Source organism: Hippocampus guttulatus, chromosome 20 (assembly GCF_054856545.1).
Source record: "Hippocampus guttulatus isolate MCC_2025c chromosome 20, RoL_Hgut_1.0, whole genome shotgun sequence".
NCBI lineage: Eukaryota > Metazoa > Chordata > Actinopteri > Syngnathiformes > Syngnathidae > Hippocampus > Hippocampus guttulatus.
Window position 1 is genome coordinate 9,328,428 of NC_141280.1, and position 27,999 is coordinate 9,356,426.

A 27,999-nucleotide genomic window follows, 5' to 3' on the forward strand; every position below is an offset into this window, starting at 1 on the left:
GACGCGGCTGAAGGAAGCCGGAAGACGTGCGAGCGTCACGGGCGACGGGGCGTGATGTAACCGTGGCAAGCCACCAATAAGAGACGACCAACAACCCCCCCCCCCCCCGCCTCCCCACGCGCACACATATTCCGCGCCCCCCCCCCCCCACACACAAGAGGAGAACCATGCGCTGAACTTGAACCGGGACCCCCTCCAACACCATCCCCTCCGCACCCCGCCCCCCCCCCCAAAAAAAGAATTTTAACCTGCATCGTGCCAGTAAGAATCTTTTTTTTTTATGTTGATGTTTGAACATGACAGCAACATCGCAAAAAAACTTGGCATATTTGTGTTTGCATGTTTTTTTTGGGGGGGGGGGGGGGTAAAAATATGTTTATTGTTCCACGAAAACCGTCAGCGATTGAGAGGCTCCCTCGCGCAAATTGACGCGTGCACGCCAGCGTGTCGAAAGTGCAATTTGCGTTCTTAGCAGACTACACGGCGACCGAATTCTCCTCTTTTTTTTGGATTCAATCAAATCAAGTCTAATTTCACTTGAATAATGTTTTCAAGCGTGCAAACTTGCTTAAAAATATGCCGCAAATGCCACCTGTTAACGACCGTTGAATATACAGTATCTATATATATATACAGAATATACAGTTTTACGCAGTCACAACAGGTGGAAATGCCCATCGAGTTGCTTAGTAAATTCATTCACTTGAAAATTAGTCTTTTTATTCGATTGTGGCTTTTTGTAGAACTGAACACGCAACTCTAAAGAAGCTACTTAATTTCCCCCTTTTTTTTAAAATTGTAACGGGTTTTTTCTTTTGCATACGTGTCGTTTTTGCATTTCTCCTCCAGGTTGTACACACGTTGTATGCCTAACCACCCCCCCCCTTCCTAAATCTTCATTTTCCACAAGAGGAAAAGGCTGGGGTGTTTTTCCCCCATTTCGCAAGTTCTTTTTTTTAAAAATTATAACCAAGTCAGCAAAGTTTGTTTCCCCTTTGTCGAACACACCCTCCAGTCAAACCGACCTGCGTGTCGTTCTTCCTCTGGGTGCACTTTCGGGGGTGAGGGGTGTGTGTGTGGGGGGGGGGGGGGGGGTGGTGTCTGAAAATACCACAACCGAAATTCAGATGTGTTCTCGTCTCGGCCCACAAGTGGATCCACTCGTCGTCGATGTAATTGTCACGCCGTACCTCTTTTGGGCTTTGAAAGTACTGACACATTTATTAGTGCTAACAGAGGGAGGCGAGGGGGAAACAATATTGCCCCCAGAGGTGTTAAAGGTGTCGTTTTATTGCTTTTCCTTATTATTCCAAAGACTGTTGATCATTTTTCGATTCTAAAAAACAACAACATTGCCACTATTTATAGTGTGTATTTTTATTCGGTAAAATAAGAATCAACAATTCGTTTTCGAAAGAAAATTAATAGAAGAGAGAGCAGCTTAAAAGCAGCCCCCCCCCCCCCCCCCCCCCACTGGAGGATGATGATAAAGAAGAGTAGGCGTCGGACTCTCACACAGCCTGCCGATAAAGAGTCCTTATTGGACACTTAATCTATTCCATTTCGCCACAAAATGCAATAATGTTACACTTCATCGAATGACAAGACTCCAATCAAAAAAAATCAGCCTTCATAACCGGTATGATTGCGGTGCGTAATGCTCTTTTTAATATTCTGGGGGCGCCTTTTACCACCAGATGAGAGTCAAAATATTAGAAACAACTCCCGCCGTTTGATGCGGTACATTTCAATACCGCACATTGACACCACTGTCATCAACATATTGTTCAATTAAGACGCATACGAACATGACAATAAAAAAAAAAAAATCACAAAAAGCTTTTTTTCGGATACGACACTTGTATTGGATGCGTGGAGAACGCTCACGTGTGTGTTCATGTTAAAGCCGCTGCGTCGTTGCTATTAAAATGAAACAATTGAGTGTAGAAAAGGAAGAAGAAAAAAAAAAAAGAAGATCGCGTTGGATATAATTGGCGCGCCGTTGTGAAATAACACGTCATTTGCATACACTGTTGTTATTTCTTGGCTGTGACCCACATGCCTCTTTCGAGGGTACACAAGTGTACTGGTGATTACCGTGTGTGTGTGTGTGTGCGCGCGCGTGTGTGTGTGTGCGTGTGTAAAAAGTTGGTGACACACAAGCTCTTGAATTCAAATATGCTGCCTTATTTGCATGAAAGGGGCCTTGCTTAGAGAAACATAAATGAAAGAGCGAGCATAATAAGATACTTTAATAATAATTCTGTAAATCCGCAATTATATCGAGTCCAACTACATTAAAAAAAAGTAAACGATTAGTAAAACATGATCAACAAAAGACAGTTGCGTTTGATTTGCTTTATATTGTAGCCCGGTAAGTGTTGACGTTTTTTTCCCCCCCAAGCGCGTGCACGTGGCCGGCTCGAATGACGTCAGTCGAACGAAGCCGGAGACGGCGCTGTGGGATTTAAAAAAAATAAAATAAAATAAAAAACGTAACTCGCTCGAAGTCAAACACCCCCCCCCCCTCAACATCTCGTATTCTTTTTCTTTTTTTGTTTTGTTTTTATTTTCATTTCGCAGCCTCCGCGTGACACGCGGACGCACGCGCGCACCTATTAGTGGACGACCTGTCGAGGCGGAGCAACGTGTTGCTTTCACACAACATCGGACGTATGTTGGATCATATTTACGCGTTATTCGAATGATTTTTTGGGGGGGGGGTTATTGATTTTTGACGTGTCGAAATCAACTTTTGATTCCACATTCAACAACACATCAAATGCCAACCACTCCCAAATAATAATTTCAAAGAAAAACTCTAGTGCAAAACATGTCACTATTGGCAGCTGTGTATTATCCAGCCTGCTAAAAATGTCCGTTTTGAAATGGATTCCAAAAATAGATATCATCCCTGATGAACCCAAGGAGAGTTTTGCTTTTTAAAATAGGAAGAAATTGAAGTTGCTCACGGGCTCAGTTACTCACGCACACACATTTGCACACGCTCTCGCTCTTCCTCGAACAAGCACACACATTCACTCGCTCACGTACACACACACACACACAAATACCTGGACATTCAATCACACACACACACACACACACACACACACACACACACACACACACACACACACACACACACATACCTGGACACACAATCACGAAAACACACTTGGACTCACTCATCCCCCCATACACGCACACACATACACACACACAGTACCTACACTCACACACTGGCATACACACTCATATTCACTCACACACGTTTACTTCTCACGCAGACACTCTCTCTCTCTTTCACACACACACACACACACACACACGCACACGCACACGCACACGCACACACACACACACACACACACACACACACACACACACACACACACCACCACTACCGCTCTGAGAGGGCCAATTAAGAGTAATGGGTGATGTGAGAGGCTTCCTATAGGGAATATGCAGACAAGTAGCTATAGACTAAAGCACCTCTCTGTTCGGTGGCCCCCCCCCCCCCATTTTTTTGTACAGCGCGTCCACGCGATCCCTACCTGTTGATAGCGTTCTTGTCCTGCCCTTGTATCTGCTGTCACCTTTGAACCCGCCACCTCAACCTCACCTTGCATTGACCTTTGAGGGCCAGGTCACCATGAGGGTCGGCTACTCAAGCATGTGGCAGCCTGTAATCACCACCAAAAAAAAAAAAAGTACAGAAAAATTCATAGAAAATGAAGATTTTGGAATGTATGGATGTTGCCATATTATGGTCTGTGCTCGATGACACACACAATCCAAACAAAAATATGTACTTGAATATATTTTTGTCAAGTGCCCATGGCGGCACGCATAGCTCAGTAGCTGTTACCAAATACTTAGGACAGTACAAACAAATTGTATAATCAATAATTCCACCAGAATTTCTCAGACTGCATATCAAGTGTCATCACACTTGTACAGTGGAACCACAATTGTGGCATGCTGAATTTTTTTAATGGACTTTTGACACTTTTTTTCCCCTTTTGATGAAATTTTATCCCAATTTTTATACTTCCTCTCTGTTTTTGTAAATTTGAAAACGTTCCAAACCAAATTCAATCACTCCTGTGATTCAGCCACTCATTTCCTGGAATCAAGCAAAGCATTCGATCCGCGATTGCAACTCTTTGTGTTTTCTTGTGAGGCTTGTGAACGGTTTGTCAGGCTGCATTGGATCGTGGATTGATCGGCCATTTAATTTACTGGCCATTTAGTTTACTGGTCTGTTGTACTTTGCATCATTGTTTGCGCTGTGTGTATTTCTGGTAACTTCTAATTTAAATAATTTCATTTGTCACTTATCCTTCTTTCATGTTATTTTCTGTCTGTAAAACTAGAGTTATTCTTTCTAAAATGTATTGTTTTTTTGAGGGGGTTAGTATTTTTGCGTTTCTGTAACGGATTAATTGGATTTACATTATTTCCGATGGGAAACGTCGCCTTGGTTTTCGTAATTTTGTTTTTAGTCAGACCTTTTGGAATAATCACGAACTCCAAGGTTCCACTCTATATTGATATTTAATACAGAACTGTCTTCTTTTCATAATGCTGTCCTTTGGAGTAATTTGGTCTCTCGTTTTACTATCGAACAGCCATTTTGGCATGACTGGCATGTTTTTGATGGTTTTCTACGGAGGAATTCTGTTCTCCATTTTATGACCACACATCCATCAGTTCACAGTTTTCGAAAGCATCAATACGACACAATATCGCAATATAACAGCACGCAACAGTGTTGGCGTAAAACGCCCCCTGCACATATGCGTACGCCGGCGCGCGCACGCACACACGCGGCACGTTCAAAGACTTCCCCCCGTGGACATAGGCGTCTGCCAGCGCGGCTATAAATCACACTGATGCTGGCGCTGAGGGCAAGGCGCACCTTGTCCACTCCTGGGCTGAATAAACCATAACATCCTGCCTCTCGTGCCGCCCGCTGCCCTCCAAGCATGACCCAAGAGAAGACCACCCCCCCCTTCACCCTCCTCCACCCCCAGTGGACTCCCCCCCTCCTCCCTTCCTCCATCTCTCCAATGACTTCCTGTTTGGAGAAGGGGATGAGAACTAAACAGAACAAGGCCAGCAAAAACAGCAGGACACTGGCGTTCGACCGGAGGAGGTTGACACAATCACGGTGGGCCGAGGGGCTTCTTTGCCCCCTTGCGGTGTGTGAGCCCACCTCCCAAACACTGCCTTCCCTCTGGGCCAGGAGTGTCAAACACGATTGCGTACTAACACAATAATACCCTCCTCAAGAGACCAAAAAACAAACAAACAAACAAAAAACGATGATCCATTACAAAAATTAATTTTCAAAGGTTTCAGAGCAGAGGTGTCAAACTCAAGGCCCGGGGGCCAGATCTGGCCCGCCACATCATATTAATGTGGCCCGCGAAAGAAAATCACCCAGTAGAGAACGAAAGCATACCAAATAAGCTTGCCTGTATTTGGAAGTGTTTGCGTCGGAGGGTACGAGGATGTAATACAGAGGCTTTTCCCACTGTTTTTTTTTTTTTTTTTTGCGGTTAGCACTCTGAAATCACTCCGCCAGTTTTTCTCTTACTGGATGCCACTTTTGACGTCAGCGCGACACTGCTGGGACGGGATCGTGGACGGCGCAATGCTAAGTGCAGTGTGAAAAGGCCTTTTCAAGCGACCCTTTTGCAACCAACCTGACTTGCTCAGATTATATCTCACCCGCGTTCAATCTCGAGGCGACAAAATGTTACACGACGGCCGCAGAATGAGGGAAGACACTACTCAGAGAGTTGAGCGTTCTTAGATTTGTTCTCGTGCTATTTTCAACACTTGAACTTGATTCGTAACATCGGGGAACAATTTTGAAAAAGGAACTCTTGAGTTCGATTTTCATGCTGATTCAAACTAAAATTGGCATTCTGATTCCAAAATTGCAGTATGTTTTTTTTCCTAGCATGTGATGTTTGGGGGGTTTTTTTTCTCTGTAGCTTAGCAGTGAAGCAAAATTCCACTCATTAGCCTGCCAGATGATTACACTTGGACTCATCTACAGCGACGTGGCGCAGTCACAATTGAGATACTGCGGTGAGAGGTGCGTGCGGCTCCCACTGGGTCAGTACTATCTATCGACAAACAGAAAGCTAGCATACTGGGAATTGAGAGGATTCGTGCTGGATTTTCACTTAACCTTGGAACCACGGCCATACTGTTTTAAGGTCGATTTTTTTTGGTCCTTTGCTTCTCTTCGCCACTGCCCGCAGGCCTTGTAATAGCACAACGCCACCCAAAGGAGACATTAAGGAAAAGGTGAACCCCGAAGAAAGAAGGTGCCAGGTGTCAGGTTATCTGCTGATTATTTCCCTTGATTTTTACGGCCTCGCCGGGAGAAGCTGAGCAAACAAAGCGCCCGGGCCCCTGGCTCCACTTGAAGGCGTTATTGGAGACAAAAAAGAAAAAAAACGCGCCCGGTATCAACGTCCCGCCGCCTGTGGAGCTTGGCGTGCTACCACCCTACTGATTACTCCCCCTGAAATTACCTTTCCAAGTACAAGTGGAACTTCTAAAGAAGGAATTTGACGTCAATTTGGGGGGGGCGCAGGAGGGGGCAGAGTTGCACAAGAATACTGTTCAGAGGGCAAAACATCGACCGACTTTTGCTTATCTTTGGCTTTTGTCCCAATGCTGATTCTAAAAGAAGAGCTCGTATCAAAAGGCCAACATGTACTGTATTTTTGATGTTGGATTTGTGACACACCCACCCACACACACCCACACACACACACACACACACACGTCGGTGCAAGAATAGCGCTAGGCACACGTCTATTAATACCACGACTGTCATTGTCGGCGTAATGCTCAGCTTGTATTGGGAGGAGACGGCAATCAGCTCTTTATTCATCCCATGAGCACCTTCTGACACGAAGCTACATTGTACTGGAGCGTGTGTGTGTGTGTGTGTGTGTGTGCGCGTGTGTAAATTTCACACCACCGTTCCAAATGCCTTCATGCGTCAACCACAAAAGGGGTCATGCCGACGCCAGCAAAGGACTGAGAATAAACCTTTGTCTCTGCTGTTCAGTAAATGTTGGGAGGGGGGTGGGGGAAGAAAATCACGTATACAACAACATTTTATTTTGAAATTCAGTTGGTGAAAAGTTTAGGCTACTTCTGGAACAAGTGTGACATGTCTATTCTATTTTGGGCAAGAAAGCGAGCGTGTTTTTTTTTTTCCAGGAGAAAAGTACAATTTGGAGGGTAAAAGGAAACATTCAAATTTGGGGTAAAAAGTTTTAAGTCACATTTTGGGTTTAAAAAAAGTTGTTGGCAAAAAGTTGTAATCTTATGAGGATGAAGTTATCTTTTTTTAAGAGTATATTATTTTTTTAGGATTTTTAGGATAGGAAATGTAAATATAAGAGGGAAGCATGTCCATTTTTTAGATAATTTTAAGAGTTTTTAGTCTTACAAGAGAAAAGGGGTTTTTTTTCTTTTCCAATCAGTAAATTCCAATTTTAAGGGGCTATATTTGGGGGAGGCCAATCGAAGGTTTGGGGATCACAAAAAGTATTTCTGTGTGAAATAAATGACCCATTAGCATTGTTGGATGTGAACTAATTGGAAAACAGTTCCCATGTTTCATTTTTCTTCATTTCAACAGAACCAAACTTTCTAGGTGCTGAAACACACAAAATCTTCCCGACGACCCTTTGTCACCATCGCTTTCTTGTTTTCGTGCACCGACGCCAAAGAAGTGATTGAGCCCGACCGCCGTATTCGGCCGCTATTTTTTTGCACAGCTTTAGCGCACACGCATCTTCATTCGCAACACATTTGTCAGCGTCTTTAACCTCACAAGGCCGCTCTTGATCCCTTTCCCTCGGATGAATCACCGCTTCCTGCCTAAAAGTCACAACTGCCATTCATCGTGGCCTCCCAGAGGTGACGCGACAGCGACTTTATTGACCCGCTGACCCGTGAAGACTCACAAAACAGCCGCGCGCGCGTGCCTTGCCTGACTCAGGGCTTCTTTTCTTTCAAGTAACCAATGTCGAGGATGATGATTCTTGTATGTTCAGCACAAGCTGAGCTGTGACATGTGTCATTTCGGGCTCTTTTTTTTTTTTTTGGGTGCTTCCCGACTGAATAAGACCGAAAGGATGTCCTCTAAAATAAGCACGTGTGGTTGTTATTGCAAAGTGCAACGTGGAGGTCGGTGGTCTTTCCTTAAGCCTTTCATGCACCCCGTGACCTGATAACATGATAAACTGCCCACTGTGGTAACCGCTGTCCCTCAAAAGGTTAACGGAGACGTAATATGACAATTTGACACGACGACGTCAGTTCCCAGGTTGTCTGACTAAAATGGCTGAGACGTGTGCGTCTTCAGAATAAAAAAAAACAAAAAACAAGCTCATTTAAGAAATAATCTCATTGGAACAAGAAGTAAAATCGAAACAAAGGTGATATTTTGGTGGACAGGCTCATAATAGAGGAAAGAGTTGCTTATTTAAAACTTGACTGTAAAGGACTGTAAACGCCAAAAAGTGAGTTAAAAAAAACAATAACAGATAAACGATCCGATCGTAAGACGGGCCATTAAACTTCTTTAAAGAACTTATCGTCGAGTCAACCCCTGATATTTTGTGGTGGATCGGGCCCGGCCCACAAATTGCCCAAATTTGCGTATCATTGACACCATTGAAAACCAGTGGCAAAAAAAATCAAAGGCCAAAAAGTTATGATGAACACACGGATGAACATTCAATACATGGAAAATATCGGTACAAAACTGGGAAGAAAAACTATCTTGTGTTTGCCATCTTGTCTTATTTATGGGAGCCGATCAACGAGGACACAAACTACACCAAATATTTTAAAATAGCACGTTTGATTTTGTGGATCTGATCAGAGAAGATGAGAGAATACACCAAATATTTGAAAAAAAAACCTAATACTAAAACTAAATAAAATCAACTGAAATTAATTTTTCAAAAAAAACCCCCCAACTAAAATAACAAACTCACTCTGCAAACTAGTTGAAAGAACAAAAAACCTCTAAACAACATAAAAACTAACTGAAATGAAAATTCCCAAACTATTAGAACCTTTAGTCCCATTGCATCACCGCCATGAATATAGCACATGCTAACTTGATTTACTGTGATGATAATTCATGAATATAATTATGAATATATCCATCCATCCATCCATTTTCCGAACCGCTTGATCCTCACTAGGGTCGCGGGGGGTGCTGGAGCCTATCCCAGCCGTCTCCGGGCAGTAGGCGGGGGACACCCTGAATCAGTTGCCAGCCAATCGCAGGGCACACAGAGACGAACAACCATCCACGCCCACACTCACACCTAGGGACAATTTAGAGCATCCAATCAGCCTGCCACGCATGTTTTTGGAATGTGGGAGGAAACCGGAGCACCCGGAGAAAACCCACGCAGGCCCGGGGAGAACATGCAAACTCCACACAGGGAGGCCGCAGCTGGAATCGAACCCGGCACCTCTGCACTGTGAAGCCGACGTGCTAACCACTGGACTACCGGGCCGCCCTTATGAATATAAATATTAATAAATAATTACAGTGAAGCAGTTTAGACCATAGACCGTGGTGTCAAATATACGGCCCGCGGGCCAGAACCGGCTCCCAATGAAGTTTGATCCGGTCCGCGAGATCATTTAAAAGTAAAAAAAAAATGCATTAAAGACACAGAATGAATATTTTAAATAAAATGCAATTCGTGGATTATCCGCTAAGGGGCACACTGTTTTGATCACAGTAGAAGACAACATTGTTTTGATCAAGGAAGAAAACAGCAGTCTCAGTCTGTCTCTGAGATAGACCCAACGAAGCAAATGGGGGGGGGGGGGGGGACTAATACTAAAGCGCCAATCAATGCTTCTTGAGACCAAAACAAAGGAAAGAGATGATATTTTGGTGATTCATAGCACAGTATGGTATAATGTTTATGGTTCGGCCCACTTGACATCTACAGAGTCCGTATGTGGCCCACAATGTGAAATGAGTTTGACACCCCTGCCATCGAGAGTGTGTGTTTTGAAAGGGGCCCATCTGCCAAAAGCCCTGGCCCCCAGAAAGCCCCCCCCCCCGAGTAAAACTGGTCTAGAACCGCCGCTGAGTAAAAAACAACCACCCCATGCGAGACGATCGTCCACACAGGCCTGATCTTGACCCACTTGAGGACATCCACTGGTACTCACCCCTCTCTCTATCCCTCTCTCTCTCTCTCTCTTTTCCAAAGGGAATCGCGAGATTACGCCATGGTCACTTAAGAGGGGAAAAAGTGGCGCCCTGCTTAGCGGAAGATTATCCGTTAAAAGGAAGGCGGACGGCCTCGGAGACGGATGCAGAGATTGCCAGACGAGTCATCACGGAGAGGGTGAGTCAATCACATGCAAATAAGTGGCAGTGGGTGAGGGTTAATCAGAATAATTATTTTAAAAAAAAACCCAGAAGATGTGATGGAAAGGGGTGATGAGCGAGAATGGAGTAAGGCGGCCGGAGAGAAGCGGCGATGGAAAGATAAGGAAGGAGAGGAAGCAGGAAGGATGAGGGCCGTCGCTGGATTAGGCAGGAAAAACACAAGAACATTTTGCCTCGTGTGTTGCTTTAAGGCGACAAAGCAGAGCTTTAGTAGGAAATCCCCCCCCCCCCTTGTAAATTTTGCACAATATTTGAACCATTACAAAAAAATACAAAAGCCAAGGCTTGAAATTTGCTCCATTCCTCTTTCTGCATTTCCCTCCTCAACTGCTAACTGCCAATCAAATGCCATATCCCCCTCGCCCCACAAATAGCATTCACGGCCGATGACAAAGCTCTCATGGACGATCGAACCAGACTTTTACTAACACCCCCCCCCCCTCCATTTGTCTCCGTGTGACGTGCGCTGCACTCAGGGCCGACAACGAGGCGCTCCAGAGCAGCCACACCAGCGGCCCACGCAAAAGCTGTCACGTTGGAGCTGTCTCTCCGTGCGTGCACTCAGGGCTGACAACGAAGCGCTCTAAAGCGGCCTTTGTAGAGTCGCGCCAGGCCGCGGACCGGTCCGGCGCGTCGTTTCGCGGCGAGGAAGATCAATCAGTCAGATGAAGGGCGTTTACATCAAGAGCGTCTCTTAAAATGAAGCAAAATTCAGCAGACGAAGGAAAGGCTGCCTTGAACTAGTGCTCGGCCATCCGTCTTTGAATACAATGAGAAGAGGCCCAATCAAAAAGGATGAAAGGGTGACCATGCCATTTAACCCCCCCCCCCCCCCCCACGCACACACACACACACACGCTCTCCCCTCACCGGGATGGCTAAAGCCTTATCCTAATGTAGATTGGATGTGCAGTCTGAAGCACAAAAATGTTGCCGTTGCATCCTCCTTCAGGCAATTTACACACACACACACACACACACACACACACACACACACACACACATGCACACACACACACGTGCGGGCGCACTTTGAAGAGTATCACAATGTTGCCTCATCCCCGAATTTGAGGATAAATACAGTTTGTTGGTCAAGCAGGTCATTAGTGAGTGGCAGAAAAGAAAAAGTGTGTGTGTGTGCGTGCGCGCGCGTGTGTGTGTGTGATAGTAATCCCTATGAAATCCAGATTTCTCAATCTGCGAGCTCAAGCTGACACTTTAAATAAAATCATTCTAATCCCGCATGGTAAGAGAAATGAAAATGAGGAGATTAATGTGTGTGTGTGTGTGTGTGTGTGTGTGTGTGTGAGCGTGTGCGCGTGCGTGTGAGGGAGATCCTCTTTCCGTCACCCCTTTGAGACTGTCCTCTTTCCCAACATAGCGACATCCAGACACAGCAAGCAAGTGTTCCTCCTGGCCTGTGTTTGTGACACACACGCGCACACGCACACACACATGCACACACACACACACACAGGGGAATAGAGTAATTGGAGGCTGATCCAATCAAATGATGGACAATGATCTCTCTTTCTATTAGCCACCCCCACCACCTCCACCGCCACCCTAAATGGAGGCCATACGCCAGGTCTATGATGGTCCACGATCTCATTATGACATAAAACTTGAATGGGGTCAATCATTCAACAATTGTGTTTGGCTTCTTTTTTTTTTTTTTTTCAAGTGATGGTAACAGAGAAGAAACGTGTCCTCCATGCAAATAATTGGCAATGTCTGTACAATTCCTTCTGCTCACTCCAATTTCTTGTCTGCTGTTGGGTGTCGTTTCATTTGAAAATATGGAGCGCACGCGTCGCTCCAAATCAAATTCCATGCTAGCGGCATCTCTTCCCCAACGTCTATTTTGTATTTTGCTGGCTCCATATGCAACGAACAATTTCTAAATAGGAGAATGAAATCAAGTAAATTATATTGCCACCTGCTGGAGACAGACAGAACAGAGTCATGGCAGGAAGGAACTGATCAGCTACGAAGGTTTGCTTCTTATGCGCGGTAGAATAGAAATTCGGAATGCAACAAATGAACGTCGAAAAATTGTAGCAGTACGTCCATCCATCCATTTTCCGATCCGCTTCATCCTCACAAAGGTCGCGGGGGGTGTTGGAGCCTTTCCCAGCTGTCTTCGGGCAGTAGGCGGGGGACACCCTGAACCGGTTGTTTTTGGAATGTGGGAGGAAACCGGAGTACCCGGAGAAAACCCACATAGGCCCGGGGAGAACATTCGAACTCCACACAGGGAGGCCGGAGCTGGAATTGAACCCGCTACGCAGTACATTGGCAATTAAGTGTGTTGACACACTTTCCTTCCCGACACAACAAAGGTTGCTTAGACTTGAAGTCGGATGCACGTAAACATGCCGTTGGACTGGGGGAGGGAAGGTCTTGGGAAGTAGGTTATGCAGGCTGGGATCACCTCACCCAGTTTACGAGCCGCAGAGGTGGAGCGGGCGGACATGGCGGGTTCGGGTGGGTGGCTTGCTGGATTGGCATGGGGAGGAGTGGAGGGCACAAAGAAATGGGGAAATCTTCGGAGAGGACATCTGTCACAAGGAACGACTTGCGAGTTGCTTTTTTTCCCCCCTCCAGCCGGTTCCATGACCCGCAATTCTCTCGCTTGAGCGATCGAGAACTATAATGTGGTTGAGCCCCTGCGCCGATGCCACGGAAACCCCGCCGGGAGCCACTTTTTTCGGTCCGATTAAAGCCGCTCCAGCTTTGCGCGCTTCCTCTTTGTACTCCACCCAACCACGCCGTTTGATGAAAAAGACAAAATGAGACTTTGGTGGCGGTGTTTCGGACCAAACAGATCAGCGCAGGTGAACAGCAAATAACAATGGCCGTCAACGCGCGCGCACACGCGTGGGCCGAATGCACAAAAGACTCATTGTGTGTCGGTGAGTCCATTCTCCTTTTTAATCTGGGATTATTTTCTATTCCCATCATGATGGCGACGCAGGAAACAATGCTGGAGTTCATGGGAGGAAATGCGCAACGATGACGTTGACGCGTCAGTCTGACGAGTTGAACCACGACATGCAGTATGCTAGCCGCACGCGCGTGCCGATTAACAATATGTGACACACGTAACGCAAGTTCACGATCATGCTTGCAGTTATTTATTCATTTCATGACGTCATTTTATTTATTTCAACTCATTTAGTCAATGGAAAAAAACTACAAACGAAGACAGTTATGCATTATGTATTTAAATGCGCCACATACTGGATTTTAGCCTTCAAGTGTGTTAGTTTCCTGCTAACACGTCGACGGATGCTAACAAATAGCATCCGTGTTGCGGTGTGATCACCCTCTTTGCAACGAATATTTGAAACGGTGGAGCACCAGGTGGAAAAGTTACTCACAGGAATATATTCTCTATCATCGATGAGGAATGATTCATATTACCATATTTTCCGCACTATAAGCCGCACCTAAAAGCATTCCATTTTCCCAAAAACCGACATCGTGCCCTATAATCCGATACGCCTTATAAATGCCGTCGTAGTCTCTTTATATCCCCCAGTGAGTTCTTTCCCTGTTCGTGTTCCTATGCCATCTAGTGGTGATTACTAGCAGGAACCATTGTAACCTAAAAGGGTTCTGCCCGACACTAATTGTCATGTGCATTCGCCAACACACATTCCAACAGACTCAAACTACTTTGTGAGCTCAGCGCAGCCATCATGAAACGAAGATAATACCAAAAGCATAGTTAACTACTGACTAAACGAAGGAAGAAGGAGACAAGTAAGACTTTGAAGGATATTTAAGCAGTTTTGAAATAGGCCATTCATTGAAGGTGCGCCTTATAATCCGAAGCGCCTTATAGTATGGAAAATACGGTACTATATTACAGTTGGCACATCTCTGTCTCCATGTGTCGCCGTATATACGTGCAAGTACGTGTATTAGACTGCCCCTAAGGTTGAGAAGCAGCTAAGAAGCAGCACAACAGCCGTTGAATTGAAGCCAAAAGTTTGACCAAAAAACATTTTGTTTGGCCGTGGTTGAAACATTCCTTTGTGCTCCTGCATAAATTGTATTGAAAGCAGTACAGTATCTCTCAGGCCATCATTCTATTAACACTCACTCCAATCTTCTTCTCTGCCTTGTCACCCTTGCTGTCGATATTTGGAGTTACCCCACCAAATCATTTTGGCTTGAACTCCATACAGACAATCGAACCAAAATCATTTTTTTAAATCATCTTTTTCAACAGTTAGCAAGGCAAGGATCACACCTCGCTGGCCAGGAAATCATGCCAGGCTGCCAGATAGCAAAAATGGTTGCGTTTTCATTGCGGGGGGTCCCAGGTGCTACTGGCATCATGCATGAAGTATCACGGCACCCCTGACACACACACACTCACACACACACACACACACACACACACACACACACACACACACACACATGGCAATGAAGCAAGCGTTGAAATTCATTGTTACATGTAGCATATGTAAAGATAAGTCGTAAAAAAACTCTCTCTCTCTCTCTCTCTCTCTCTCTCTCTCTCTCTTTCTCAATTTTTATTTGTCATTTGAAAAGTTGCACGCGATCCTGAGAGGTGCTCCAAAAACATTTTTTGTTATCACTCTTTTTGGATCACATTGCTCACCTAATATCGTGGTATATAGCCATGATTAGCATCCGCGGCGTATCATCCTCTTATTCCCCGCGACCGTTTACATCAGTCCATACTGATTTCCTGAAATTTAATTACCCTAATGGTGTATTTATGCATCCATTTGCGTGCGTTTAAGTGCCCAGGCATGTCCGTGTCGAGCCACCATCTGTTTGATAGCTAATCAGTTAGCAGTGGGCTAACGCACTAGCTCTCTGTATCAGGACCTAAAACGTATAAACATATTCCACATTTTAGCGCACCTTTTTTAAAACTGGAGCTCATTTTTAGCAAAACAGAGAAGAAAAAGTACGGTGTTCCCTCGCTATAGCGCAGATTATTTCGCGGTGGCTTTTTATGGGTTTTACAGTATACGGACATGTTTAATGACGTAGCACGTTGCGCCGAAATATGATGGGCACCGCTGAGCTTGACAGGAAAATTTGCTGACCAATTTTATTTTTCCATGTATGTATTTTTGTATGTTCTGTTTGTACAGCATGTACCGCATGTGCGTTAACCCTTTCATGCACCAAAAATGCTAACCTGTAACCTGATAACATGATAAGCTGTCCACTCTAGTAACCGCTGTCCCTGAAAGGGTTCAAATAGAATTTGTTCAAAGGTTTCGAATCCCCGTGTCGTTGCTGCTCATTTCTGTTAGCCTCTTAATGGTGTTTCGTGTTATACATTAACATGAAGCTAACTTTGGCCAGATGAAGTTCGAATAATTCCATCGCAGTAGCTTTCGTGGCTTGTACAGTGATCTACTAGGTCACACTTTGATGCTCCGTCACCCAGCAGGTCGAGTGTTCCTTCCCCCGAGGCGGTGGCGCTCTGAGGGCCAGGGCCTGTCTGGGGGGGGGGTGGCAGGCCCATCTAAGCCCCCCCACCCCCTTCACCCCACCCCGAAGGAAGCATCCCCTCATGACCACGCTCGGCAGATGGCCTCAAAGAAAGGGAGCGGCGACATCCAGCCAACACATCCAGCTTTCAAACGGAGCGTCAGAGGAGCAAATGGCCTGTAAATATTTCATACAAACACTCGCAAACGGACACGGCTCAGAGCGCTGCGTCGGCGTATGCACGCGCGTGTGTGTGTGCGTGCGTGTGTGCGTGCGTGTGTGTTGGTGTGCGCGCCTGGGCCAAATCAAAGACGGTTTGATTAAATATGAATCCTTCGCCCGCTCGGTAACGCTTCTACGTTGTAAACATATACTCGGAGGGGAAACCGAAATGTTAACATTACTAATTTGGCTTTTGGGTCACCGTTCACCAGTGGCGGGGGACTCCAGACACATGAGATGACTCCAGTTAGCAGAAACAAGACCAAAAAAATTTGTTGAACTCTGTTTTGAAAATGAGTGGCAGCAAATGCCGTCATTGAGCGGCACAGTTTTGTGGAAGTCCTCATTGTTGTTTTTTTGTGCAGTTATCCGGACTGACAGCCAAGAGGTAAAGCCATCTTGGCTGTCAGTCTGGATAATAAAACGTCATCATCAAAGGCAGACGTCGAAGCAACGGTCAGATTGAACTCGCCGCACCAGACGCTTTCCTTGGAGCCTGCGCCGTATCTTGCATGCGTAATCTGTCTGCTAATAGCCCCCAACCCCTGCGCAGATCGGTGGAGGTTATGTCATTTGCCGCACGGTAATTGCCCTCTTCATCAGTACTCTGCCAGCGCAGGCGGCGCCGCTGCCAGCCCCAGGGTCCTCCCCGTGTCATTAATGCGCGATTAGGGCCGGCCGGGGAGCCGCGGCTGGGAGGTTAAAAAACCCCTGACAGTCCTCATCATAAAGCGAGGAAACCCCGAGAACGTTCAAGCGGGGGGGGGGGGGGGGGGGCAAACCAGCCGCTGCCAAGGTGCTCGAAACACCGATGTGGACAAACAATGATGAGTCGCGCTTCCGCGAAAACCAAGCTCACCTTCGGCCGTTTTGTACCCGTTCATTGGGGACTTAATCCAACTTTTAATGCCAACGCTATCACATTGAACTTATAGAAATTAGAGCTTCAATGAATTCAGCGTTACTTCATATTTAAAGAATAAACTTACAATTTATATGAATACAAACCCTAAAACAAGGTTGTCAAACTCATTTTTGTCGCGGGCCAGATTTTAATTACCGTTTCCCTTGGAGGGCCGTTATGACTGAAACTCTATAAAGAAGTGAATAATGTTTTCTTCAATTATTGTTTTATGTGAAAAATTGAAACTTGGGTACAGATTTTAGCAAACATCATGGAAGTTGTCATCTTTGATTTGCTTTCACGGGCCACTTAAAATGATGTGGCGGGCCACATCTGGCCCCCTGGGCCTTGACTTTGACACCTCTGCCCTCAAATAATACAGTTTAAGAATATTCCATTTTTACAGTCAACGTCAAGCAAAACTTTGGCACCGTAGTCAACAAACAACATGGCCGAGAAGTCTTTTTTTTATCATATCATCCACAGGCAGGGTTTCAGGAAATACCCGAACTTACGCGTATTACAATCGGGAACAAACAAGCAACGTTTAGAATTGCGAAAATTATTTGTGTCATTGTGCTTATTCGATATGATTAAAATGATGGAGCCATCCCTCACAGTTTGCAAAACCGTCGTCAATGACAACGGAACACTGATTGGCTGTTGGTGAGCAAATCAATCTGAGACGTGTTCACTCTTCTTATTATCACGATATATTTCCTGTGAACCAAACCAAGAAATTGTCCAACCAAATCCCCACCCCCCACCCCCAAAAAAACAAGAAAGAGACGAGAAATGGCACCACAATCATCAGGATCATCAGATGTCATATTGAACCTCGCAAAGTTGTTCCGTTCTTAAACTCCGACTTGCCGACGCCATTCCGGAATGCTAAATGACGAGGGCGCTCCGCGGGAATTCGCCGCTGACAAGTTGAACTTGACGTGAGCAATCCAAGCGACAAGCCAAAAAGTGTCTGGCCGTCACCATGTCAGGACTTTTGGGCCTCCTTTAAGTTGACGTCTTTCACACATGAGAGCGGCAACAAAGTTATCTGGCCGGGAGGAGAGATGAAATATAAATCAAGCCCCCCTCCCAATCCCCACCCCACCCCTTTTCGCCCTCGCCACCCCACCCCATCCCTCCCCGGTGAACAGGTGGCTGAGAGGAATGAGAGGTTGCGCTAACTTGGCTGTCATCGTGTTTTCCAACAAAAAGCCGCAGCCTTCCAAAGCCAAAGCGGCGTGAATTATACATCTATGGTTGTAATTCTCTCAGAGGAGGAGAAGCGAGAAATGGGGGTGGAAGGGAGGCGGAAAAGGGGAGGGGGGGGTGCAGCGTTAGGTGATGGAAGGGGATGGAGCGTTGGAGAGATTAATGGCTGGAGCGCTTGCCTTTGACGTAGCAATACACGGCGCTGCTCGTCTCCCGCCGTTTATTGGCTTTTCACAGCGCATTTATTTCTTTGCTTAACAAGCGTCGCTGTCACTCTGCGGGACGCACGGTGGCGCCGGCGACGCCTTTAAAGCCCGTAGAGCCGCAACGCCGGCGGGGGGGAAAAAAAAACATGGCGAGATTGTTACATGGGCCAACTAGCAAACAAACAGGACGCTTGGATAGGTCAACGTGCTTCAAAGTTTCAAGGGGGCAATTACGTGTTTTTTTTTGTTGTTGTTGTTTTTGTCTTCATGAAGGGTTTCTGACATTAGTCGGTCTAAAATAATAAATATTAATAAATTTGTCGAGGGCTTGATTTTGTTACAGTTTCCTTCGGGGGGTCGTTATGACTGAAACCAGATAAAGAAATCAAGAATAATGGTTTAAGTTACTGTAATAAGAGGTTTGGTCACAAGAAAATGCTTAGCGTATCACTCTTATGAAATTTTGGTCGAGATTTTAGCAAGCGTCATGAAAGTTGCCATCTTTGATTTGCTTTCGCGGACCACGGAAAATGATTGTGGCGGGCCAGAGCTGGCCCTCGGGCCTTGAATTTGACACCCGTGATCAACAGTGAAGAAGAATGCATTGAAAGCTAGCATTAGGCTATCAGAAAAAAAATTCAAAAGTATGTTTTGAAAGCCAGCCCCTAGTTTTGGGCTGGCTTGGCCACTTTAGAGTGCCTCATTGTTGTGGCATGGAAAAACTCCACGTCTATTGGGTTCGGCACTGTTTATTCCAGCCACTGGCTTGAATTGTATTTAAATGATTAATTCTTAACAGAGCTATTCCTATTTTTATTGATTACATAGATATACGATCATAATGATATATACAGTATGTTTAATTGATATATTTCGTACTTGATAGGAACGATTTCATTTATATTTCTAGAGTGACCTGAGGCATAATAGATAAAACTCTTATCTGTATTCATGCCCCTCACGGGAGCTTGGACTGTCCTCTCTTTTGGCTTTGCTAGCCCCCCCCCCCCCCCCCCCCCACATCTATGTTCCAACAAAATCCGTCCGGGGGGCCGTGACCTCCGCATCCCCGCCGCCTGCGGAATAAAGGGGAAACTCAGGGCGGGATGACAGCAGAAGTCTTCCAAGGAGTTCATGTTACCGCATGTCATCACAACAAGAAGCTACTGTTCCCCCAGCAGGTTCCTTGCCCCCTTTTGTCTTGGAAGGGCTGAAACTGAATATTATCATGAGAACGCCAGGCAGCAAGTGAGGGTCGGGGGGGTCGTTTCATATTGCCCCATCGCGGCGTACGACACAAAAAAGTCACCGGGATAGGAAAATAAAACACACTTGAAGAGGCGCGAAAAGACCTTCGGGTGTGCGCAGACGCACGCCGGGGCCGCGGCGGCCACCAAGAGGTCACCGGCTCACTTTACCCCCAGCTACGCTTTCCTCTGTCACTCACGGCTCCGTTGCATTCACACGCGAGCCGGGACCCAACAAAGGAAACCGCGGGGGAGCCGCCTAAGCCTCCCGCACGCACGCGCGCTCACACGCACGCACGCAGGGGCGGATAACGTAAACGGCAGCGCTTGACGTCCGCTTTGTGCTCGTCCGTCAGCCGTGTCCCGGCTCTCCTGGAGAAGCCTTCAGTCAGCGAGTGATGCGCCCTCAAAGGAGGAGTTATGCAGCTGTGAAATATTGATGCCACCGCATGAGTTGCAATGCGGTCTGATGACCTTTTCACCCTTTAGGGCAAGACAAAAGGGAACTTTTGGAAGGGGGAGAAAAAAAATGACAGTCAAATGGGAAAAAATGCCCCGTGGAGCAAATGTGGTTTCATTTCTACCTTGAGACATTTTGGCACTTTACATTACTGGTCATTTTTCATGCATAGGCTCGGTTTTCCAATTCAATTTTATTTTTATTTTTTAACATTTTTTATATTGTGTTCAGCCTGGTGGGTGACGAGTTTGTGCATTGACCTCATAGTGCAGCTCCTATTCCAGTTCCGGCCTTCCTGTGTGGAGTTTGCATGTTCTGCTCGTGCATGGCAAGCTGATTGAACACTCTCAATCAGTGGTGGCCAACCCGCGGCTCACGAGCCGCATGCGGCTCTTTGCCTGGTTCAATGCGGCTCCCGGGCTTTCGCACGACAATTGTCGAAAACGCCTCGGCGACGGCGCTGCCATTAAAACAACATGCTTAAGACACAGAACGTACTACGTCAGCCTATCACCAATCCCGTTACTTGATTGACATAGAGGGCAACCAATCAGATGACTGAATCACCGCTCATGCGCAGACAAAGGCGCTAAGTGCTAAGCTAGTCAGCAAATTACATCAGTTTTTAAGGCAGGGGTGCCCAATACGTCGATCGCAATCGACCAAGGGGCTCTTTGCAGTAACACAGTAAAGAAATTGGCTCTTAGTCTCTGACTGATTGGCCACCCCTGCTCTAAATTGTCCCAAGGTGTGAGTGTGAGCGTGGATGGTTGTTCGTCTCTGTGTGCCCTGCGATTGGCTGGCAACCGGTTCAGGGTGTCCCCCGCCTACATCTGGGATAGGTTCCAGAATGCCCGCAACCCTCATGAGGATAAGCGGATTAGAAAATGGATGGATGGATGGATGGATGGATGTTCATACCTCTGGGTCATCTCACCCGGGAAGGAAAGTCGGGGAACTCCCCCCCCCCCCCCCCAAAATACAGAAACCGACCATCTTTATCTTTGAAATGGCTTTGAAGGGATCAGACGGAAATAATGCAGCGACGAGCGCGTCGGAGGTTTGACATTCCTGCGGGCGATGCGTGTCTCGTTAACAAACGCGCTTGGATTCTTTTAACGGGAGTCGATAAGGCCCCCTTTCCGCTTCCCGAGCACTCAGTCATTGCGAGCTGATGCCATTGAACGGGAACAGGGCAATAAGGGGGAGGGAGGGCGAGGGGGGGCAAGGGTGCCCTCTTAAAAAGGCGGCTTTTAACTGCACGTGTGTGGGTATCAATACAGCTGATAGTTTTCCACGGGAGGAGATCAGAGCGTGCGATCAATAACCAAGGGGAGTTATTGTTGTGTTGCTGTTGTCGTACCTTGGCGGTTTCAAAGGCGCGCCTGCCTAACAAGCGTGCTTTTGACAAAAAAAAAGGATACCGGGGCCGAGCGAGCGCGCGGGGCCGTTGGCGGCGAAGGGGCGACGCCAGCTCCGCGCTTTCAACTCGCTTTTGTGGGCCTCCGTGCAGATGTCACCAGCTGTTGAGGCTTCCCCAGCGCCCCGCGTCGCCTCCGGCCACGTCCGCGGACACCTTTCAAGTGTCAATCAGGAGGCGGGAGGGGCTTGAATGCCAGGCTGGGGGTTTAGGTCACTGTCCTGAGAACAGTGCCAGAGATTTGGCCATTAATTTGCCCCCCCTCCACACCCCCCCAACCCCCCGCCAACAGCCCTCCCATCTCCAGCCGCTCAATAGTAGAGAGGACGGGGCCAGCCGCGCGCAGACAAAAGAGGCCCGTGGGCAAGGTTAGCTGGAGATCACACACAGCTGCTAGGCTAGCGTTAGCCGGCGCGTTAGTGATTAGCGATCGGCCGTCCCAATGCAACACAAACAACAGCCCTCCCCCCTGCGCCCCCCCTCCTCTTCCTTGCTCGGGGGCGCTCCTTGCTCGCTTGCATCGAACAAGCGTGAGGGTGACCGACGATTTGACAGCCAGGAAAAGTCACATGGCCCGATTGATGCCCACACTCAAACTGTCTTTACATGATTTTTTTTTCCCCTTCCCTCAAGTCAGCCATATTCCCACGAAAGCAATCAAAATTGGTGACAAAGCACATCTACAACATCCAAATAAGGTCGTATAATCCGGCCAACAGAATCCTGCCGCGTTGCATCAATCTAACCATTTTCCTCCTTGAATTTGTTTGAACGGAATGTGTTTATTCATATTCATTGTGTAGATGGAAGAAATAATGATGAATACATTTCAAAATGAAAATTTACACAAATAGTCTGCAATTTATAAACCCTTTTGTGCACCAATAATGATAACCTGTAACCTGATAAGCTGTCCACTGTCGTAACCGCTGTCCCTGAAAGGGTTAAATAATTGTTTTGTTGTAAATAAAACACAATTCATTAAAATGCATACACAGTACTCTATTTTTGGATTTTTTTTTGGTTGGTTCGTTAATCATAATTTAATCAATTGACAATATTTTTAATGTCAATATTACATAATATAAAAACATCTTTAAATAAGCACATATTTTTTTTATTTACGAAATTTGTTTTGTACAAATTAAATAATTCAAATGTAAAAATAAATTAAAATATTTTTCTTTTTTTCTTAATAATTGACAAATGAACACAGTGTAAATATTGAACATGAAAATTTCCCATTTTATTGAAAAAAAAAAAACGAACAAGGAGACGACGGAAGGTACGATTTGCGGCGCTTAACCCCAAGACTGCCGTCGAAATCGGACGCCACCTTGTTGGAGGGCAAACCAGACGAGGTCACTGACGGAGACCCGTAGACAGGAACCCAAACAATATCCTTACGAGCATTCACACGTCGCCTGTCAAAACAGGCCGCTTTCACTGACGGAGCGTCGGTGCATCTTATCAGGTCGTGTAAAGTAGGTCCATCGCAGGTGCCCCGCCGATAACCTCTGTGCCCGCGTCGTAAAACAAAAGGCCTTTGAAGTGCACAGGAACCTGCACCGTTGGCTGTGATTTATGAAGTGAGGCGGGGGGGCGGGGGGGTCCAGACCATCGCTGACCTAGGTGTTTCCTGCCGCGTCGTTGCTCGGTGGCGGACGAGAGAATGGATGCGCCAAAACACACCAGTGTATGTACAGCAGTGCTTTGAGGTCAGGGTCTTCTTTGCTGGCCTCAACACGATCACGAGCTACATTGAGAATGATATTTTTTAATAGTTGTTCCCTGAAATTTACTTTCAATGGTCTGTTCGTTTTGTTTCATAGCATCCCATCCCTTGTTTGCTAACAACTGGGCAAAAGACTAGAAAACAAAAGCCGAGCGACGGGACCTCAGGCAGCAAAACGCAGGATTAGCAACCCTCGGATACATTTATCACCTCTAGTTGATTTTTAATCGATTACACCGAAAATACAAACTTTAAACCACTACATTTAGTGTTATAGTAACACTCGATTGTGAAAAGTCATGCTAGCAATGTGGCAGGCCTCGGCTTGTTCACAGTGATTATGCTAGCTGCGCATAGTTAGCGCTGCTATTTGGTTGAAGCCAGACAGCGGTTTACCGTGACTATTTATCACACTTATACCACACAGTGATCAAATTCTTAAAACATAGCCCGGACAGTTAAGAAAGGTTGTACGCTGGCGACGAGTGGCGTCAACCTGGCCCAACGGTATGGATGTGTCACATTGTGCGTGTTTATAGAGCGACTGTGTGGCCCAGCTGCTGTGTGAATGACAGGAAGCTGCTTATATATAGAAAAAAAGTCTTTATATTTAGCCGCTAACTTCAAAGATAATCTCAAGGAACAGCCACTCGGGGAGTTGGCACTATTGCTGGATGGATTTTCAGAGTAGCGCATGATGGTGGTGGGGTGGGGGATTTTGGGGCCGATGATTAAAAGCCCATCGTAAAGATGTTTCCTGGCGAGCGGACAACAGATGACCCCTGTCGGCTCTTGGCGTCACGAAACAAAAGGAGCTCAAATCGCTCCTGACGGACAGACGTGTTTCAGAACGCAACTGGAGTGAAGGGGTGGGCGGGCGGCGGCCATTTTCCGAGAGCTAATATCCTTTGGCGTTAATAGCCCATCGGGAGTGTGATTAAATGTCCCTTCACACGTCACCACTCAACAACAGGAGAAAAGTTGCATTCAAAGTGGAAAATTTTGGACTAAAAGTGTAAGATTTTTGCCACCCATGTATTTTTAATGTCATAGTAGGTCAGGTTTTAGCGTTAGCGTTTAGCAGATGCTTGGAAATTGAACAACATAAAGTACAAATAGTGTCTTCCTGAGGTCGTAAAAACTCATGAAATCCGCTCTGAAATGTGAGCGTGAATCATAAAAATGCGATGTAGCGCAAAAGGCATACTTTTGTTAAACTAAAAAACAGTTTTGGGCACTTTCTGTACAAAATCCAACAAGTCAAAGTCAAAAAGTCACAAATGACGGGGTTGACCTCAGCTATCCTGCCACACGCCGCCGTCCCTGTCCCCCCTCGCTTATCCCTCCCGTGACCCCCTCTCCCTGCCCCCCTCCCCCCACCATCAGAGTTCATCAAACGCGTCAGAAATCAAGAGTGGCTTCCTCAATATTTCCTCATCAGCCACCCACCTCCTGCACTTGTGACCAGCAGTCTGAAGTCTCGCCGAAAAGGTCTGTTGCCCCCCACCCCCAACCACCTCGTTGTTTTTCCGATGCCCTCCTACAAGCATTGGAAAATAGCAGGAAACGTATATCTGTCATTGTCCATTCAAGAGATCACCTGTAAGGAAACGAAGCAGCCAGCAAGTGCTGACACAATCATCCCTGCGCCTAGCAACACATCCTGGTTCCGGCCCAGACGCCAGGGACCGTACAGTACGGCCCAGCTACTCCACTTCCTGTCCTGGAGGCAGACCAGGGTGTGTGTGTGCGTGCGCTTGCGTGCGTGTGTGCGGTGGGTCGATCATCTCGGGCTCCGAGGGGGAATTCCTATGAAATCATGACTTTTGTGTGGCGCAAATGAATGAAGAATTGAAGAGGTACAAATGCAGCGAAGCCGATTAGGATCATAATGTGTTTTTAAAAAGCGTCGCTTTGCGAAAGAGAACAAACGATACCCGCACGATGGGAATAGAAAAGCAGACCGCCTGATAAGGACGAAAATAACCGGACCGGAAGGTGGAAGGGTCAACACAAACTGGAAATCTGTGTTGTAAACAATGGTATTTAAAAAAATAAAATATAAATTATTACATGTTGAGTCAAAACTATTCTCCTCAATAAAAATGTCATTTTGAACTGAATACGGCTTATGAAGACAACAAAAAGGATAAAAAATACATACGAATATATAGGACTATGTAGTATAAATAATCAATGCGGAAATACCCCCCACCCACTAATTATAGAATTCATTTATCGTTAAAAATAACTTAAAATTGTTCTGTACAGATGAAAAAATATATATAATTAAGGTAAATTTTTTCTATTTTCTATTTATTTATATAATGTATTTTACTACAAATTATTATTAATTTATTATTCATAATTTTAAAATGTATTATTAATATTTATATATTGGTCCAGTGATTAGCGCGTCGACCTCACAGTGCAGAGGTACCGGGTTCAATTCCAGCTTGGCCTCCCTGTGTGGAGTTTGCATGTTCGCCCAGGGCCCACGTGGGTTTTCTGCGGGTACTCCGGTTTCCTCCCACATTCCAAAAACATGCATGGCAGCCTGATTGATTGAACACTCTGACTTAATTGTCTCGGGGTTTGAGTGTGAGTGCGAAAGGTTGTTCGTCTCTGTGTGCCCTGCGATTGGCTGGCAACCGGTTCAGGGTGTCCCCCGGCTCCTGCCCGAAGACGGCTGGGATAGGCTCCAGCACCCCCCGCGATCCTTGTGAGGATAAAGCGGATCGGAAAATGAATGAATGAATGAAGTATGCGGTAGGTGTAAAATAACTTACGAGAAACCTGTATCGTCTCACAATATGAGAGATTTTCACCCGTGGCGGCTGGATTCTTTGTTGCAGATCGATGCGGAAGGCCGAGACAAGCGTTGCCTGTACATCAAAGAACAAGCTGACCTTCAGTGTTTGAGCCCACCGCGCTACCTCACGTCACCCCCACCCGGCGCCGCCAGCCGCTTGTCAATTTACAGCGACTTCAAACGCTCAAGCATGTTTTGGCCGCTCCTCCTCGCGCCTGACTCAGCAAAGACAACGGACACCGTTTGATCTGCTCGTGGGCATGGTGGCGTGTTCCTCCCGTTGACAAAAAGCGCCAGGAAGCGGCGGCCTCCGGAGGCCACGGGACCAGACCCTGTTTATCCTGAGCACAACCGGTGGACTCGAGGGTCCGGGTCCTGCCTCGCCCTGCACCTGGAACACCAAGTAAACACACTCGGCCAACACATGAACATCAAATCCAAACGCTCCCTCCAAAACGGAATGAACGCAAAACCGGAGTCTTTGTTGCCAACTTGTGGCCAATCAAACCATCACCGAGCTAACGGTCATCTCGTCTTTGAGAGCAACTTTGAAATTGAAGCAACACACTCACTATTGCTGCCATTGTCTCGTGCGGCCATATCTGTCAGTAGCGTGTTTGAGTTGCGACCTGGTCAATACGTGCGTGTGTAACAAGTTATTCCCTGTTACATTTCTGTGTGCGCACACGCGCGTGTGATTAATCCACTGAGCAAAGACACTTTAAGCTGTTAAACAGCTGAGTGTCAAAGGGCTCTTGTGAGGGCCTTGTGGCGCCTGCACTGACCCCTCGAAAACACACACACACACACACACACACACACACAAACACACAGTGTGTATAGACACACGGGCGCACCGAGATTCATCTCTGCTGCCCAGACGCAGTGGTAAATTCAGCTGTTGCTACTTCTCAGTTCCAGAGGACATGCCAAAAGCATGTGATCAGGATATACGACAAGCGTGAGTGTGTGTGTTTAGCAATACCACTGTCTCTTTTGATTTGCACATGCTTATTAATAGCCACTTATGAACCTTTGCATTGAACCATCGTTAATCTTTTTCCCAAACACAAAAGAGCGTGGTTTCGGTTTTCGAACAGCCTTCTGGAACGGATTATGGTCGAAAACCGAGGTATGACTGTATGTATAATATACATTATATATATATTATTATGTATTAAAAATAAAATAATTCTTTTTAACACATACATTATTAATTGTTAGGCGATATTGATCAAAACAAGTTCATTTTTGGATAGCCTTCATCAGGTCCAGGTGTAATTTTTTTTGTTCCAACACGGCGCCTATTTGAGGAAATAGAGTCCATTCATCGCAGGCATCATAATGCTTCAAAATGTGCACGTTGGTGGCATTAGCAAACTCCCCCTCTATCCGCCCCCTCCTCCCGCCCCACTTCTGTTCACTCCCACCCGTGCATCAGGCTCCCGTGCATCTTTATCGGAACCAAGCCACGTCCAGATTAGCATTCTAATGCCGGGACATTGTTTACCAAAGCACTTTCCTTTGGCCTCGCAAACCTTCCTTCCCTCCATGCCCCCCCCCCTCCCCCGACTGCCCTGCATCTCCGTGCCGAGCTCCCGGTTGTGCATTTGCAGCACAGCCCCCTCCAAGTACCCCCCCCCCCCCCCCATGCAGCCATTATCTCCTCTTATCTCTTTCTAAGTCCCCGTGGTCCAAGCCCTGAAAATGGCCTCATATTGTTGCTCAGGAGGAGTTAAGACGCTCTTGGCTGCACTGAAACGCTCCCAGCAGATGTTTCGCCATTTGAGCGCATTTTACTGGCCGAGCTT

The 27,999-nt window shown here is 46.4% G+C and overlaps 1 long non-coding RNA gene across 3 annotated transcripts; it reads left to right on the top strand.

The window, feature by feature from the left end:
* The first annotated feature begins 10 nt into the window (after positions 1-10).
* On the top strand, positions 11-27,396 carry LOC147187943 (uncharacterized). 3 transcript variants are annotated; one of them, XR_015097591.1, is made up of 4 exons: positions 11-261; positions 10,296-10,433; positions 15,924-16,146; positions 26,232-27,396. It is a non-coding gene; the product is annotated as an uncharacterized LOC147187943 (long non-coding RNA). The 3 variants fall into 3 exon arrangements; XR_015097593.1 differs by lacking the exon at positions 15,924-16,146; XR_015097592.1 differs by lacking the exon at positions 26,232-27,396 and having other exon boundaries at positions 15,927-16,930.
* The last annotated feature ends 603 nt before the right edge of the window (positions 27,397-27,999 follow it).